At 37.1% G+C, this 8,837-nt stretch overlaps 1 pseudogene; it reads right to left on the bottom strand.

The window, feature by feature from the left end:
* Positions 1-228: 228 nt before the first annotated feature.
* LOC139892148 (putative disease resistance RPP13-like protein 1) lies at positions 229-4,210 on the bottom strand (annotated as a pseudogene).
* Between the last annotated feature and the right edge of the window lie 4,627 nt (positions 4,211-8,837).

Genomic DNA, 8,837 nt, shown 5'->3' with positions numbered 1-8,837 from the left:
TCAAATGAATTTAGCCATATAGTTATTTGTTGTACATTGCGCATAAATCTTACATCTAGTGAGTTCATGTGATCATATTACTGATTAACAAAACAAAAATAACCATATTAATGTCCAAGATAGTGAGATGAAATAGTATATATTATATTTAAAATAATTGGTATGATTGCAAGCAAAACCAAATATAAAATGCGTAAAATTGAAAAAGAAGATAAATGTACACCTTTATTGTAGGTAACCTGAAAACATACGGTTTCAAAAACTATCTCAATATAAATTATCTTCAGTGATGATGCAGTAGTTGTGGCATCCGTATCTACTTTTAATACTACACCTTTCTTTCAACTTTGGGCAAGAACTGATTGTCAAACTGAGAAGTGAAGGCAACAGCATTTCTGGTAGATCTTTCATCTTTGGGCACATCCAAATAATAAGATGTTGGAGGGAGGTGAGGTGTTCCAGTCCCATTGAAATTGTATTCAATTCATTAAATTCGTACAATCTGAGAATAGTAAGAGACGATGGAAGAAGACGAGACAATTGATGACCACTGTTCACGTCATTTTCTGACACCCCTTTTAAGATTATCTCAACAAGTGAAGGTGGGAAATTCTGTGGGCCCCACTCTGACATGTGTTTTTTCAACCCACCTACTTCTAAGGATACCAAATGCGGAGGCCAAAGGCCACGAGGAAATGAACTATCCATTCTTGGACATTCGGTGATTACCAGTCTTTTTAACGAGGTGAGATCCGGCAACTGCTGATCAGGAAATGATTCTAGACTTAGACATAATCTAATTTCTAAACTGGTGAGATGAACGTAGCAATTCAATTCACGGATGAATCTCAGATTTGGCATACCACCTATATGTAAATGTTGAACCAATGGCATGCCTTTGTTGTTTCCGTTGATAATCTGACAATTGCCTTCACTTTCATAATAATAAAGTGACTTGAGCTTCTGCCCTCCTCCTTTAGAAAAGGAAACATCTCTTACACCTACAATTCTCAATGTCTCAATGTTGTTTGGACAACTGCAATGCTCCATATTCTTACAATTACTTATTTTTAAAATCCTAAGAGATATGAGGACATTGCTTCCACTCTTATCATCATCACCCTCACCCTCTCTCTCTCCAAACCTCACCAAATTATCACAATCATTTACTTGCAACTTTCTTAAACGTACAAAAACCGTACTTGCCTTTGCTTCTGATTCCCACAAGTATCTTATCTCATTACAACTCCATATGCTTAATTCTTCAACTGTTCTGAGATGCTTACAAACACCTCTCCACACCTCATCAGTAAGACCCGATATGTCTTTTAGTTGTAACTCGGTGACCGATGAAGCTACGCGAACCAAACTTGTCAACACATTCTGATCACACTCTCCTATTTTAAGATGTCTTAGTGAAGGTAGTGCTTCAACTGAAACTTTGACCAGAGAAGGACACTCATCTATAGCAAGCTTCTCAAGGCATGGAAACACATCCCCACAATTGATTGACCATGACTTCCACCCCTTCATGTCTTTAAAACATAGAATTTTAAGTGAGGTGAATGACACACCATTAGTAGTACCAGTAAACTCCATACCCACATTATTCACCTCATCCATGCCTTCAATAAACAACTCCTCAAGTGACTTTAGCTGCCCAAGTGGTGGTAAACGTCTACACTTTTTACAACCATCTATCCGTACATGTGACAACCAAATAAAAGAGGGATCAACAACCCAATTTGGAAGCTCTATTCCTCCATATGACACTATTTTTAGTTTTATTAAAGTATCACTATGAGGTTTCAGCTCTTCTAGGGACTCCTTTTCAAGTTGTTCCTTACGAGAATCATCAAAGACATCACTCCATTTCACTTCTAACGCGCCAATCCTTTTCTGCGAAAAGTTTGCCTCTCGTACATCAGTTGCATTTTTCACTTCATCCAACCCTTCAATGGAAAGAACCCCGCACAAGTTATTTAATTCTTTCAGCTCAGTAATTCCAAATTTGTTTTCACCTCCAATAATAATCTTGGAGAGTGTTTGTAGCCTTTTTAACTTACCTATCCCTTTGGGCATCTTATTCAAACAGTCAGTTTCCCTGATGTCAAAGTGGCGCAGATTCTTAAGATTTGAGAAGTTACTGGGTAACTCAACTAATTTTCTACAGCCACATAGAATTAGTGTCTGTAAATTATAGAGATTGCAGATATTCTCCGGTAGTTGTGTGATACGAGTTCGAGATAAATTAAGATACCTCAAGTGCCTCAAACTACCAATGGTATCTGGTACCTCAGTTATCTCAAAGTCACTTAAATTGAGAACCCTTAACAATGGCAGCTTTGGAAGTAAGTCAACCAGAATCTTATTAGATAAGTAGAAGATTCCCCACTTATCCATCACCCCAACAGACGTTGCCAAGAATGTTCTCAAACTTGTAGTTTTCTCAAATGGCTTGAACTTATTATAGGCTCCAAATTTCTCACGAACAAACGACATATGACGATACTTTTTCAATGCTTCACTCCCTTTATCCATCTCCATCGCATTTTCTAACCTGACAAAAAAGTCACCAGCAATTGATGTCCCTAAGTCATTTATCAAGTCATGCATCACAAAAAACAACGATCTATTGTCGTTTGGCGCATGTTGGAAAAATGACCTTGACAACAACTCTTCGAAACATTCGTGACCAAAGTGCTCTTCTGTTGACTTGTTTAGAGTCGAATAGTGCAAAAAACCTTCTGCCATCCACAACAGAACCAACTCCCTCTTATTAAATATATAATCCTTTGGAAACAGAGCAGTATGCAAACAATCGCTTCAAACACGCAGAAAGATCATTGTAGCTTAATCTAAGGGCAGGAACTATTCCACCTCCATCTTTTAGTCTCCATATCTCACTATTCAACACTTCCTTCCAGTAATATTCTTCCTTTTCTTTGGTCCTCAATAACCTCCCAAGTGCTATCAAAGCCAAAGGCAAGCCCCCACATTTTTTCACAAGATCTTCACCATGTGGTTTCAGTATTAGATGTAAATCAAAGTTATTTACACCTAATGCGTGTAAAGCAACCAAAGATAGAGCTTCTTCATCTGACAAGTTCTTCATTTGGTCAATATGATCATAGCCTAGCTTCTTGAGCAATTGCACCTTCCGTGTTGTCATGATGATCTTACTTCCAGGTGCACATGCGTGAAATGGAAGTACGAGGGTTTCCCAATCCTCGTAACTTTCACTCCATACATCATCCAACACCAATATAATAAGTTTTCCTGAAACTTGATTTTTAAGAGCTTCTTGAAGTAGACTAAAATTTTCAAAATCCTTGTTTTCTCCGCCTAAATTTGCAGAATCCTTGTTTTCTCCACCTAAATTTGCAAAATCCTTGTTTTCTACGCCAATAGATTGAAAGATAGCCTTGGTTATACCAGCGCTATCAAAATCACCAGAAACACAAACCCACGCCTTGAGTTCAAAGTGATCCCTCACCCGGTTGTCATTATACAAAAGTTTGGCTAGAGTTGTTTTACCAACCCCACCCATACCAACTATCGGAACAACGCTATAGTTTGCATCACCACGTGATTCTTCTGTTAATAGGTTGTGGACTAATTCCTCCTTTTCAGCTTGCCGTCCAATAATCTTAGATTCATCAACCAAAGAGGTCTGAAGTTTCCTATTCATATTCTTTGGCCTATCTTGTTTCACAACCAAACCAAGATCATTTTTTTCCTTTTCTAAATCTTGCAACTTGTTAATAATAGGATCTAACTTGTGACTCACCCTCTCAGCTAATAACAAGTTTGTGCAACAAGTTGGGATGAGTTTTCTTACCTTGCTGGTGAAGGCAACAGAATTTTGTTCGGTTGCTAAACCATCCAGTACGTCATCAATATCGTAAGCCAAATGTTGGAGACTATTCAACCAATCTTTAACAGATTCATCAGTTACTTCCTTTTGAGAAGCATCATTAAGAAGGTTTTGGATCTGGAACAATCTCCTATTCAGGTTGCTGAGCTCGGATTGTATTCCTTGAGATCGAGCAATTTTCTTGAAAGCTTCAGAAGCCAACTTCTGAAGAACGGCTTTCACGAGATCATAAGCAATGATTTCAGCCATTGGTAATTAATTAGTTTATGATGATGATGAGATTATTATTATATTATTATTATAGTAGAGATGAGATGAGATGATATTGGTGTATTGAAATTAAGCTTGTTGTTGTAAAGCAATGATCAGGTCAAGTTTTTGTACTCGTATTAAATAAATTAAATATTCTACGCGAATCTTTCTTTATTACTCCAACGAAGTATTACGCAAATTAAATATTCTTCGCGAATCTTTATTACTCCGATGGAAGTATCACGCAACGAATAAAGTAATGACCAACAAAAGTAACGAATAAATTAACGATCAATATTTGATTCAATTATTATCTTGAAAAATTGCTAAAATAGTCCCTGTATTTTAACAATTTTGCTTAAATAGTCAGTGCCAATTACTTACTGCACGATTTGTCAATAAATTCACCTTTTTAGTCTCAAATACACCCTTTAACCTAACAATACTTAACAGTCTGTTGAGTATGACCGACTCTCATGTGATTAACTTAAACCTTGTATGGGGTGTGCATGGTACGGGAAGAACCTAAGACCGTACCTGACCGAACCGATTTCGAACCGAACCGAGCTTTTTCGGTCCGGTCCTTGGTCCATAATTTTACGGATTTTCGGTCTTCGGTCCGGACCGAACCGGACCAAACCCCAAAAAAAGGCTAAAAATACCATAAGCGAACATCATGGCTGATAATCAAGGTTGAATTAGGAAAGCTGAGTTATGCGATTATGATCATCAATACGCGTATGGTAAGCAGCTCTAAACCTGTGCGTGATATGAGCAACATGTGTAAAGCATTTGGAGACCACATTAGCAAGATCATTGGTCAGCGCATTAAGTTGCAAAAGTGCACTACCAACGGTAACCGACCTCCAATGGAAATGAGATAACCTTCCAACTCGCTAATCTTTTCATCGCTTTCTCAAGGATGACCAATGATTTGTATTGTGCATTTTGCAGCCCCACATTTAAACCAAGGTAGTGAAAAGGAGTAAATTCAGCCGAGCATCAAACAAGACTAGCAACCCTATTTTCAGATTATCCACACCAATGTCAAAAAGACCAGACTTCAACATGTTAATCTTCAGCCCAGAAACTTCATAAAAGCAGCCTAGGATGGTAACTGTGTTCAAGACATTATGTGATGACCCGGAAAATTTCGACTTATTTAAACCAATTCTCTATACGATTTATTATTTTGACACGTTAAACAAAGTCTGTTAGATTGAGTCTCAAAAATTTTAGAACTGTTTCATATATACAATTACCGTTGACTACTCTCGACGATTCATGAACAATTATATGTATGTATATATATATGTACAAGTAAAAAATGACTTTCCTATAGTAAAACACTATTTGCTACAGTAAAACACTATTTGCTACAGTGAAACCGTATTTTGCTACAGTGCTACAGTGAAAACGACTTTGCTACAGTGATTTGCTGCAGTAAACACTATTTGCTACAGTAAACACTATTTGCTACAGTAAATACTATTTGATGTCGACGAACTAGCAAACAAAACGGGAAAGGCGGCCATGCGATCGCATGGCAAAAACACTGAAAACTCATGCGATCGCATGAGCTACAGTAAATCGTAAAGTACTATAAATACGCAGTTTGTTCGACGATATTTTTCACACATAATTATCTCTCAATATTAATATTTATATTATAATTATAATTTTAAATTTAAGTTTAATAATAATAAGATATATACGAGGGTGTTTTTAATTCGGGTTTCAAACCGCTTTAAGCTAAGGAAATATTGGGTATTGTTCGGGGTATTGTTCTTGAATCCAAGGCCAATCATACGATCGTCTACCATCATTACGTCTACGAAATTTGCCTACAATATTGAGTCTCAATATTGAACTGTGAGTTTATAGTCTCCCTTTTTAAATACTTTAAATATTTTTGGGCTGAGAATACATGCAATTTATTTTAAACGCAATAAGACACAAGTACATACTAAATTCTACACTGAGTTAAACCGAAAATCCCTTAGCTTTGGTAACTAGTAGCTGCCAGTACATAGGATATGGACTGGTGGGCGCGAATAATTGTATATGGATCCATAGGGCTTGACATCCCCGTCCGAGCTAGAGCGCTAGCCTTTTAACGGACGTATGTTATTTGAGTTTAAGACACGTTGGTTTGCGTGTATTAAAACGAATGGGGTAATTATCACTATAGCGTTAAGTTTAGTTACCAGGGTGCTCTGTTACGTAGAATCTATTGATAAACTTTTAATAAAATCTTGTGGTCTATCTTTATATATGTTTATGACTCGAGCAATTAAACCTATAACTCACCAATATTCGTGTTGACTTTTTAGCATGTTTTATTCTCAGGTCCTTAGAATGCTTCCGCTGTGATGTGCTTGTTGCCTGCATGGAGTCTCTCATGCTTTGTACAAAGTTTATTGCATTCAAAATAAAACTGCGTTGTGTAATAAATAACTGGACTGTGATGTCAACCTGTAAATTAAAGACTTATGTATTTCGGGGTTTTGCTTATACCTAAGCACTCGCCCACATGTTTATAACTTTCTATGTTTAGAAAGTCACTTATTTTAATGAATGCAATATTTTATCAAAACGTATCATATAGAGGTCAAAACCTCACTGTGGAATCAATGATTAACGTGCCGCGTCAATAGCGATTTTGACGGGTCGTTACAGTTGGTATCCGAGCTTGAGGTCATAGGGAACCAGAAATTACATTAGTGTATTTAACTGGTAATTGTTAGGATGCATTAGTGAGTCTGGACTATGACCATATCTGTTTTTACTGATTTTTGCTTATTATTTGGTCAAAAACATTATATGTGATATATTTATATGCTAACGTAATTGTTGTTTCAATTATGTGATAGATGACTTCCTCTAATCCTATCATTTTGTACGACTCGGAATCGGACACTGAATCTATTCTATCCACAACTGAAAAGGGCGTTCCAATACCTATTAAAGAAGAAATTGTGTTAGCCGGGGAATCTCAACTCCCGGTAAACCCAGAGGAGGTTCCAGCTCCACCCAGCTTTAGTTTTTCGGAGCCACAGTATCGTTGGCATGGACCCATGATCCCTGGAGTAAACGAGGATCGTCCATTTCTAAACAAATATGGACATTGGTCCAGATATACCGCCGACGGGCGGGTTGTGCCAATTACGCCTGGCAGATTTCGGTTCATGACCACCGGTACATATTCTTGCAGTTCGTCATCATATTCTCCTACACATGACTCAGACAGTTCGTCATCAGACGAGATCAGTAAGGAGGAGGATTTCGCTAATGAAATAAAAGAGATCACTAAGGAGAAATTCCAACTTGCTATAGATAATAAAAACAACCACAATAATAAAATGTCCTTAATTATTAAAAAAGAACAGGACCATTCGATCCGTAACCACCCTTATTGTATTAAACCCACTGAGGCAACGGGTACCTCAAAACCCCAACTAAAAATAAAATACACTGCCAGAATGTCTGTCGGACCATGTGCACACAAACAATTGGCAGAGAGAACCAAATGGGAAGAAGTTTCTGATAGTTCTGAATAAACGACCTCGCAACCATAAATCTTCCATGCGCTATTTTATTGCTTATGTGTGCTACTCTATCTTGTTATGTAAAATATGCCTATGTAAAATATCGGTATTGTATGGTATTGTATTATTTTGGTTTATTAATAATAAATGCATGGAATGATTATTTGTATTATTACTACTTCTTATTATTATTATTACATAATAATGTAATAACTCGCTATAATTTTTCATAGTGGAATATTATTAGGATTTTAGTAGTTAATTCCTTGTACTAGCTATTATGTATGAACTTAACGGGTAGGTAATACCCTAGAAATAATTATAAAATGCTAATAAGAAGAAAAGGCTTTTATAATAATCGGTTCATATTATTAATATGCTACGATTAACTATTGACAACTCATTTTACCTATAATATTCTATATGATTAAATTATATCTGTTGTGTTTATTGAAGAAACATGTCTCAAATGTCGGATGCTGAGTTTGAGCAACTAGTCGAGAAACGTGTGAATGAAAGAATTGCTGCAGCCGAGGCAGCAAAAGCAACAGCCGAAGCAGCAGCCAAAGCAGCAGCCGTAAACACAAACTCACGAAACGGATGCTCATACAAAACTTTTCAAGGATGCAAACCACAGACGTTTAGTGGAACCGAGGGACCAGTCGGTCTAACCCGATGGTTTGAAAAGATGGAGTCCGTTTTCAAAATCAGTAATTGTGCGAACGGAGACAAGTCAAAGTATGCTTCGTGCACATTGCAAGATGGTGCACTTACTTGGTGGAACAATTATGCTAAAGCAGAAGGAATAGATACGGCATATGATATCTCTTGGGAAGAACTGAAAAAGATGCTAATCGAGGAGTACTGTCCTCGAAACGAGATCAGAAAAATGGAATCTGAGTTACGTAATCTGAAGGTTATCGGCGCGAATCTCAATAACTATGAAAAGCGTTTCATGGAACTAGCCTTGTTATGTCCCGAATTGGTGCCAAATGAGAAACGAAAGATAGAAATGTATATTGACGGTTTATCGATCAATATCAAAGGAAATGTCACATCGTCCAAACCGAATACGATGCAGGAAGCCATGACAATGGCACACCAACTCATGGACCAGATCACAGAGAGTTCGATTAAGGCACCAATTACTGAAGTCAAGA

The sequence above is a fragment of the Rutidosis leptorrhynchoides genome, chromosome 2 (assembly GCF_046630445.1).
Source record: "Rutidosis leptorrhynchoides isolate AG116_Rl617_1_P2 chromosome 2, CSIRO_AGI_Rlap_v1, whole genome shotgun sequence".
NCBI classification, from domain to species: domain Eukaryota; kingdom Viridiplantae; phylum Streptophyta; class Magnoliopsida; order Asterales; family Asteraceae; genus Rutidosis; species Rutidosis leptorrhynchoides.
Note: the sequence above shows the minus strand (reverse complement) of the source record. Positions and strands in the feature narration are given on the sequence as shown.